The following is an 8,431-nucleotide window of genomic DNA, read 5'->3' as shown; positions in this document are numbered from 1 at the left end:
GAGGTCTCCTGCACTGCAGACAGATTCTTTACCAGCTGAGCTACCAGGAAAGACCTACTTGGAGACTCCTCTGTGCCAAACACGTCATTGTTTAAAATGTTGAGGCAGTCCTTGTGGGAGCACAGCCTGGAGCAGCAAAGTCAGAGAGATCTCTCCAGCTTTGATGAGACCTATATGGAGCCTTTACGAGTAAGTAGGAATTGGCTAGAGAAAACAGGGTAAGTGTTTCAAGGAGAAGGGGAACATATGAGCTGCAAGGTTGCGATATGCAGTGTTGTGGGAGCGAAGGGCCCATCACACAGTGACAGGGAGGTGAGGCTTAGTAAGTGAAAAGGACCACAGATCGAGGAGGGCCTTGTTGTTCATACTGAAAGGCTAAGTGTTCATCCTAATGGCGATGAGGAGTTCATTGGAGGACTTTAGGCAGAGGAATGATGCCAAGACATCACTTGCTTTTGATTGCTTTGTATCTTGCCTTCTGGTAACAAATCCCATCTTTTCCCCTTGGGGAACCCTTTCCTTATCCACTCTTGGTTTACACGACTTGGTGGGGCTGATCCCACTCTCGGGTACAAGGCTGAGCACTGCACCTCCCTGGTCAACGTGACTAATTCAAGGAATGGCATCCAACCCAAATCAGTACAGTGAGTCTTCTGGGAGACTTTTTGTTGGCACAATTATGAAAGACATATTCACTTTCTTTTGGAGTTAATAAAATAGTAGGATTTTAGCTTGGCACCTCTTAATGGCATTTTCTCCACCGGGCTGGAGAGGGTCTGCTTGAGAATGAAGCCACAGAAGAGAATGGAGTTCTGAGAAGGAGAGATGTATTCCCAATGAGCTTGTTTGGGCAACTGGATCCAGCCATGTGAGAAGCTATGACCACCCCTAAAGATTTACACAAACCAATAGATTCTCAGTCCCCTGCCGCCGCCACCAAGAGTGATTTGAATTTGGTTTCTGTCATTTTCAAAGAATTATGAGTAAGTCAGCTCCAATCAGATTTGCACTTTAGGTAGAGTAACCTGGTAGCCATTTGAAGGATACAGTTAGAGGAGTAAGGCTAGAAATGGAAACACCAACTATGAGACAATTGCCTGCCCTAGGAAAAATGCAGCAGGCAGGTATTCCTGTTAATAGCTGCGACTTTCCTGGTAGTCCGGCGGCTGAGACTCTGTGCGTCCAAAGCAGGGGCCCTGGTTTGATCCCTAGTCAGGGAACTAGATCTCATATGCCGCAACTAAGAGTTCACATGCCACCACTAAAGATCCTGTATGCTGTGATGAAGATTGAAGATCCTGGGTGCTGCAACTAAGACCCAGTGCAGCAAAAAAGAAAACAAACCCAAAACTATTTTGCAACCACAAAATCTCAGTGGCACACAGACATAAGCTTTTCTTCAAACTCGTGTGACTATGAGTCACTGTGGTTCAGGCAATCAAGGCTACCTGGGGGGTGTTCACATGACGCAGGAGCATCAGAGGCTGAGTCCAGTTGCACAGCTATAGTCATGTCTAATACTATTCCACCGTCCACGTCGAGTCATGCGGCCAAAACCAACATCAACAAGATGGGGAAGTGCTAAGCAACCATCAACCCTGACAGAAAAGCGAGAATGAAGAGAACAAACTCAAGCAGTATTTAGGGGTTAAAGTGAACCAGTTTTAGTGGTTGATTTTACATGGGGTCAAAGGGGAGAGAGAAATCAGGGTTTCTGCTTGGGTGATGGGGCTGGTGGTGGTGCCACCTAATGAAAAAGGGACTCTGGGAGGAAGGAAAAGCTTATCTATTTTTTTTTTATGACTTAAAAAAAAAAAACTGCACCAAGAAGCTTGGTGGGATCTGTTTCTCGACCAGGTACTGAACTTGGAACTTTAGCAGTGAAAGTGCAGATCCCTAACCACAGAAATTCCCTGACGGACAGGTTTAGAGATAAGATGAGTTTTGGAATGGTTGAGTTTGAGAAGCTTATAGGACAAAAAAAAAAAAAATTCTTTAGCTTGGTGATGGATGCTATCTAAACATACTGTGATGAGTTTTGTAATATACCTAAATGTTGAATCATTACTTTGTACATTTGAAATGAATATAATCTTATATGTCAGTTATACTGCAATAAAAAAATAACAATAGGAAACACTTGTATCACTCATACTGCGTCCAGGCGTTGTTCCAAATACTTCACACATAGGACTTGTTTAATCCTTTCAATCACTCCATCCTCTTTCTGCATATTGAAACACAGAGGAGTATGTAATTTACCCCAGGTCTTTCAGCTTTCTCAGACAGGGCTGGAACATGTACTAGGCAGTTTGGTTCCAGAGGGTGAGACTTGGAGAACTCCTTTGAGAATTGTGGTGATCCTCTTGGACCCTCAGAATTGGTATAAAGATTATTTTAAAGTGAAAACATTTGAGCACAGAGGTGCAGAAATGAATGCTGTGTAAATTTCCTTTAGCTGCCTGAATCAGAGCCATTACAAAATACAGCTGCCATTAAACCTCCTCCTAGGCAGTTTCCTGTGAATTTAGCTGCCAAGAAGAGGGACTGTCCATTCTCATTAGCATCGAAAAGCCCAACAGAACCTTTCATACTCTCCCACTGAAGCCTTAACCCACCGCTCTTTGTTAAATTGGTTTATATACACATTCCTGGAGAAGGAAATGGCAACCCACTCCAGTATTCTTGCCTGGGAAATCCTATGGACAGAGGAGTCTGGTGGGCTAGTCCACAGGGTCATAAAAGAGTCAGACACAACTGAGCAGGCATGCACACACGTCTATACCTTTCCTTTGGGTTATTTCAAGAGTTTTCCATGATTGGGAGCTCCCACAAGCTTGTGTGAAAATTAACGTTCTGTTTTCTCTTATTAATCTGTTTTTTTTCTTTTTCTCATTTAAATTATCAGGCCCCAACTGTTGGACAGAAGCTAGAAAAGTCTTCTTCCCAAGACTTTTGGCAATAAAGATGGGATGGTCTGGACTCTCCACTCTCAGGGGACTGCTGCTGAGATCCCAGGACCTTTGGCCATGCCAGCGAAGGTAAACTTTATTTTACCAGTCAGAATCCTGGGTCTCCGCCAGACTCTGGCCAAGCAAGGACAGTAAGAGCCTCTCCCTGCCTTTCTGAAAAAGATATTCCAAATTTTTGATTTACAGAAGAAAATTTTTGGTTAAAGCCAGTTCTTTGCTGTTTTTAAACAAGGGAGGAACAGCCAAAAAAAATCACCCAAGGCAAGATTAAAGGGACCAGGGAAACTTATCAAGATTAGGAGACTGGCCACCTGGGAGATGAGATGAAGGCTGCTCACAGCCTGATTTTGTCCAAGACCCCAGCTTTGAACCACTGTTCTCAAACCCTTCATCAAATTCTCTAGGGTGGAGACCACCTGAGACAGGATTAAGGGAGTACAGGCCCTGCACATACCCTAATCTTGAGAGGAACCCCACCCTTAAATTGTTCCTATAAAGAGTGTTAGTCCCTCAGTCGTGTCTGACTCTGCGACCCCCGCAGACTGTAGCCTGCCAGTTTCCTCTGTCCATGGAATTCTCCAGGCAAGAGTAGTGGACTGCGTTGCCTTTCCCTTCTCCAGCGGATCTTCCTGACTCAGGGACTGAAGCTGGGTCTCCTACATTGCAGGCAGATTTTTTTACCGTCTGAGCCACCAGGGAAGCCCCTTGCTATAAAACTCCTTATCAAATCCTCCTGGGTTGGGACTGCTTTCTGGGGGGCAGGCACCCACCATGTCCCCCTTTGCCTGGGAAAGCAATAAAGCCATTCTTTTCTACATCATTCCCTCCCAGTCCGCTCCTCCCACCCCTGAGTTCTTTGGATATTGGGACTTTTGTTACAGGCAGCTGTTCTGTCTGTCTTTTGTGCTACTGTTTTGTCTTGTGGTAGCTAAAAGTGTTGTTTCGTGAGAACCTGGTTTTGGAAACTGAGAAGTTTACTCTGGTTTTCTACTTGCTTAAGGTGTTGGAGAAGACTCTTGAGAGTCCCTTGGACTGCAAGGAGATCCAACCAGTCCATTCTGAAGGAGATCAGCCCTGGGATTTCTTTGGAAGGAATGATGCTGAAGCTGAAACTCCAGTACTTTGGCCACCTCATGCGAAGAGTTGACTAATTGGAAAAGACTCTGATGCTGGGAGGGATTGGGGGCAGGAGGAGAAGGGGATGACAGAGGATGAGATGGCTGGATGGCATCACCGACTTGATGGATGTGAGTCTGAGTGAATTCCAGGAGATGGTGATGGGAGGCCTGGTGTGCTGCGATTCATGGGGTTACAAAGAGTCGGACAGGACTGAGCAACTGAACTGAACTGAACTGATCTGAAGGGTAGAAATGGGGCTTCCCAGGTGGTGCTAGAGATAAAAAGCCCACCTGCCAATGCAGGAGACTTAAGAGTAGCAGATTTGATCTCTGGGTCTGGAAGATGCCCTGGAGAAGGCAATGGCAACCCACCCCAGTATTCTTGCCTGGGAAATCCCATGGACAGAGGAGCCTGGTGGGCTACAGTTCATGGGGCCGAAAGGAGTTGGACACGACTGAAATATGGGTAGTGTGGGTACCACATCTGGAGTGGGGTTCTACTGATCATTAGCAACTCTCAGGGAATTCATCAAAATCTAAATCGTGAAAGGTCTCATCCTGTAGGACTCTTGTCTCTTGTCCCACTGCCTGTGTTCATTGCTATGGCAATGAGATGCTTCCTTCCTTCCTCCTTGGCTACCTTTGTGTATAAGGGTTGATACCACCTGTGTCCTCTTTGATTTTTGGCCCTGTGAAGTAAAAAGAGTGAAAAAAGCTAAAGTTGCTAAGTTGTGTCCAACTCTTTGCGATCCCATGGACTGTAGCCCACCAGGCTCCTCTGTCCATGGGGATTCTCCTGGCAAGAATACTGGAGTGGGTTGCCATGCCCTCCTCCAGGGGATCTTCCCAACCCAGGGATTGAACCCAGGTCTTGTGCACTGCAGGCAGATTCTTTACCATCTGACCCACCAGGGAAGATACTTATGTTTGAGTCATAGTTGAAATGAGTATACTTTCTGAAGCTGAGTTACAATCTAGCATCTTTGTTTGGAAGATACCTCTTGGGCTCGAAGTTCTCCTTTCTGGCTTTGGTTTCAAGGCCTCTCTGTTCTCCCTACTTGATCCTGTTCCTCTCGTGGGAACTTTTCAGTAGACTAAACTCCTTTCCTCTCAAACCCCACTGACTCTGTGTTCTGCCACCATGGCACTAACTCTGCCTGTCTCCTTTCTTCTTGGTGTGATTTTTCTAAGGATAATAGCACCTTTGGGAAAACATAAATCTCTCAAGCTGGATTTTCTATCTTTCCATTTTAGCCCTTCAACTCCCTATAGTCACTGGAACTTCAGGTAACCCTTGGTCCTCCTCAGGGGCTCCCAAGGGACTCTTAAAAGCAACCACACGAGGCTGAGAAAGAACAAACAGACTAATGGCAAACAAAATTTAGTCCATAGCCTCCTTAAGGTTATATTAATATATCAAGAAAAAAGGAAGAAATCTTAAAAATCTCCTCTATAAATGTTGGACAAAGCTTTAACCCCCATATTGAGGAGGTGACAGCTTATTCCATCTGCCAGAAGCACAATTCAGATAAAAATATAAAGTGGAGCAAAGACGAGGACCAACGTTTGTATGCAAATGTGTGACATTTGTGTTATTGTGTGTTGTAGTCAGTTTGGGCTGCTTTAACAAGATTATGACCAACCTAGATAGCATATTGAAAAGCAGAGACTTTACTTTGCCAACAAAAGTCCGTCTAGTCAAGGCTATGGTTTTTCCAGTGGTCATGTATGGATGTGAGATTTGGACTGTGAAGAAAGCTGAGTGCCGAAGAATTGATGCTTTTGAACTGTGGTGTTAGAGAAGACTCTTGAGAGTCCCTTGGACTGCAAGGAGATCCAACCAGTCCAACTAAAGGAGATCAGCCCTGGGATTTCTTTGGAGGGAATGATGCTGAAGCTGAAACTCCAGTACTTTGACCACCTCATGCGAAGAGTTGACTCATTGGAAAAGACTGATGCTGGGAGGGATTGGGGGCAAGAGGAAAAGGGGACAACAGAGGATGAGATGGCTGGATGGCATCACTGACTCCATGGACGTGTGTTTGAGTGAACTCCAGGAGATGATGATGGACAGGGAGGCCTGGCGTGCTGCGATTCATGGGGTCGCAGAGAGTCGGACATGACTGAACGGCTGAACTGAACAAGATATCATAAATTGGGAGGGTTACTCGGCAAATATTTATTTTGCACAGTTTCAGAGGCTGGAAGTCTAAGATCAGGATACAAGTGTTCTGGGATTGTGGTGAATGGTCATTTTCTGGCTTGTAGGGGTCTCCCTGTATTTTCACATGAGAAAGAAAGAGGAAGGACATAGAGAAAGAAAGAGTGAAAGAAAAAAAGAGAGAAAGAGTGGGAATTCCCTGGTGGTCCATTGGTTAGGACTCCAAGTTTTCTCTGCTGAGGGCCTGGGTTCAATCCCTGGTTGGAGAACGAGGATCCCACAAGCCAGGGGGCACTGGTTAAAAAAGAGAGTGAGTCAGAGTTGTAAGAGAGCACTTTCTCCTGCTTCTTCTTTTTTTAAAAAAATTTATTTTATGTATTTATTTGGCTACATTGGGTCTTAGTCACAATGCACAGGCAAACTTGTCCTGCACTATGTGGGATCTTAGTTCTCTGACCAGGGTTGAAACCCATATCCCCTGCATTGGAAGGGGGATACTTAGCCACTGGATCATCAGGGAAGTCCCTTTGCCTTATTTTTTTTTTTTTTTAATTAAAAAAAAGTTTTCTTTTTAAGTTTTTTATTGGAGGAGAGAGTAACGTGGAAACTTATATTACCATATGTAAAATAGATAGCCAGTGGGAATTTGCTGTATGACTCAGGTAACTTAAACAGGAGCTCTGTATCAACCTGAGGGATGGGATGGGAAGGGAGATGGGAGGGAGGTTCAGAGGGAGGGGACATATGTATACCTATGGCTGATTCATGTTGATGTGTGGCAGAAAACAACACAATTCTGTAAAGTGATTATTAATTAAAAGATAAATTAAAAAAAGATAATTACAATATTGTGCTGATTTCTGCTATACATCAACATGAATCAGTCATAGGATCTAAAGCCTATTGTACAGAGTGAAGTAAGTCAGAAAGAGAAAGACAAATATTGTACATCAGTGCATGTATATGGAATATAGAAAGATGGTACTGATGAAACTATTTGCAGGGCAGCAATGGAGTTGACCTGACTTCTTTTTACATAGAGAATAAAGATACTCGGACCTGTTAATGAACATGTTCTTTTGCCACGTTGGGAAACTGTACTATAAGGAAGCATATGGCTCTAGAAATTGTGAGATGGTGTATTCATACTTTTGCTATCAACTACTGAATGCTGGTATATCACCATGGTTTATTTCCTAGGTTTTTTTTTTTTTGGCTGATCACTGGATTTCATTAAGATGAAATCACTGATAATTACGTAGGAGCTACTTGCCTAGGCTGATCACTGGATTTTATTAAGATGAAATCACTGATCATTATGTAGAAGCTACTTGCCTAGGCTGATCACTGGATTTCATTAAAATGAAATCACTGATAATTACATAGAAGCTACTTGCCTAAGCCCAAATCTTTGAGATTCACATGAACTTGATTACACAATGAACGATATGTTCAAAACCATAAGGAAATACCCGATGCCCAGGAGACGAAGGCTGGGGTGAATGGATCTGCACACTTATTTCAAGCTGTTAACCAATTTGTGGGTCATACAGTGGTCCCTCACATGCAAGAAGTTGAAGAGCTCCTCTGTGCAGTCCTCCCCTGCCTGTAACCTGGAGGCTACACGCTCATCTCAGAGCTCTAGCTGTTCATGAGCCTTTACACATTTCTCCAGCTGTTCGCCTTGCCCTCTCACTTCTGTAAGGGGGTCCACTCATTCCTCCTCCACTTCTTCCTCCTCCTTGGGGTCTCCAGACCCAGTTATCAGGTCAGCATCCTTTGCACATCCTCTAGCCTCCTGTCCGGCTGCAGTTCTGGACTCAACACGAGCAGCAACAGCAGCATCTATTCCACTACAGGATCAAAAACGATCTCCTAGTTTTCTTTAAAAAAAAAAATCTAAGGATCAAGAATTATAATCAGTATATGTAAGAGACACCACTAGAAATAATAAGGATGAAGGGAAAAAAAATCTATGCAAAACGTGCCAGGAAAGTAGGATATATTTTTGATAAGAAAAAGTATACAAGGTGTTAACGCTATGTCTCTGTTAAGGAAAAAAGAGAGTAATTTCATCCTAAAATAGTTGTGTCAAAGTTGTTCCAGAATAAGAAAGAGGAAAATGTAGGACAAGAACTGAATGGGTCTAGAAACTTGTGAAAGGTTTGTGGGGGAGATAA

At 43.9% G+C, this 8,431-nt stretch overlaps 1 long non-coding RNA gene across 1 annotated transcript; it reads left to right on the top strand.

Annotated features, from left to right (window-relative positions):
- Positions 1-2,007: 2,007 nt before the first annotated feature.
- Positions 2,008-5,053, top strand: LOC129631521 (uncharacterized). The gene is made up of 3 exons (XR_008704068.1): positions 2,008-2,040; positions 2,909-3,041; positions 3,973-5,053. It is a non-coding gene; the product is annotated as an uncharacterized LOC129631521 (long non-coding RNA).
- The last annotated feature ends 3,378 nt before the right edge of the window (positions 5,054-8,431 follow it).

This window comes from Bubalus kerabau, chromosome 17 (assembly GCF_029407905.1).
Source record: "Bubalus kerabau isolate K-KA32 ecotype Philippines breed swamp buffalo chromosome 17, PCC_UOA_SB_1v2, whole genome shotgun sequence".
NCBI classification, from domain to species: Eukaryota; Metazoa; Chordata; class Mammalia; order Artiodactyla; family Bovidae; genus Bubalus; species Bubalus kerabau.
The sequence above is the reverse complement of the archived record's forward strand: the minus strand, read 5'-3'. Positions and strand labels throughout refer to the sequence as shown.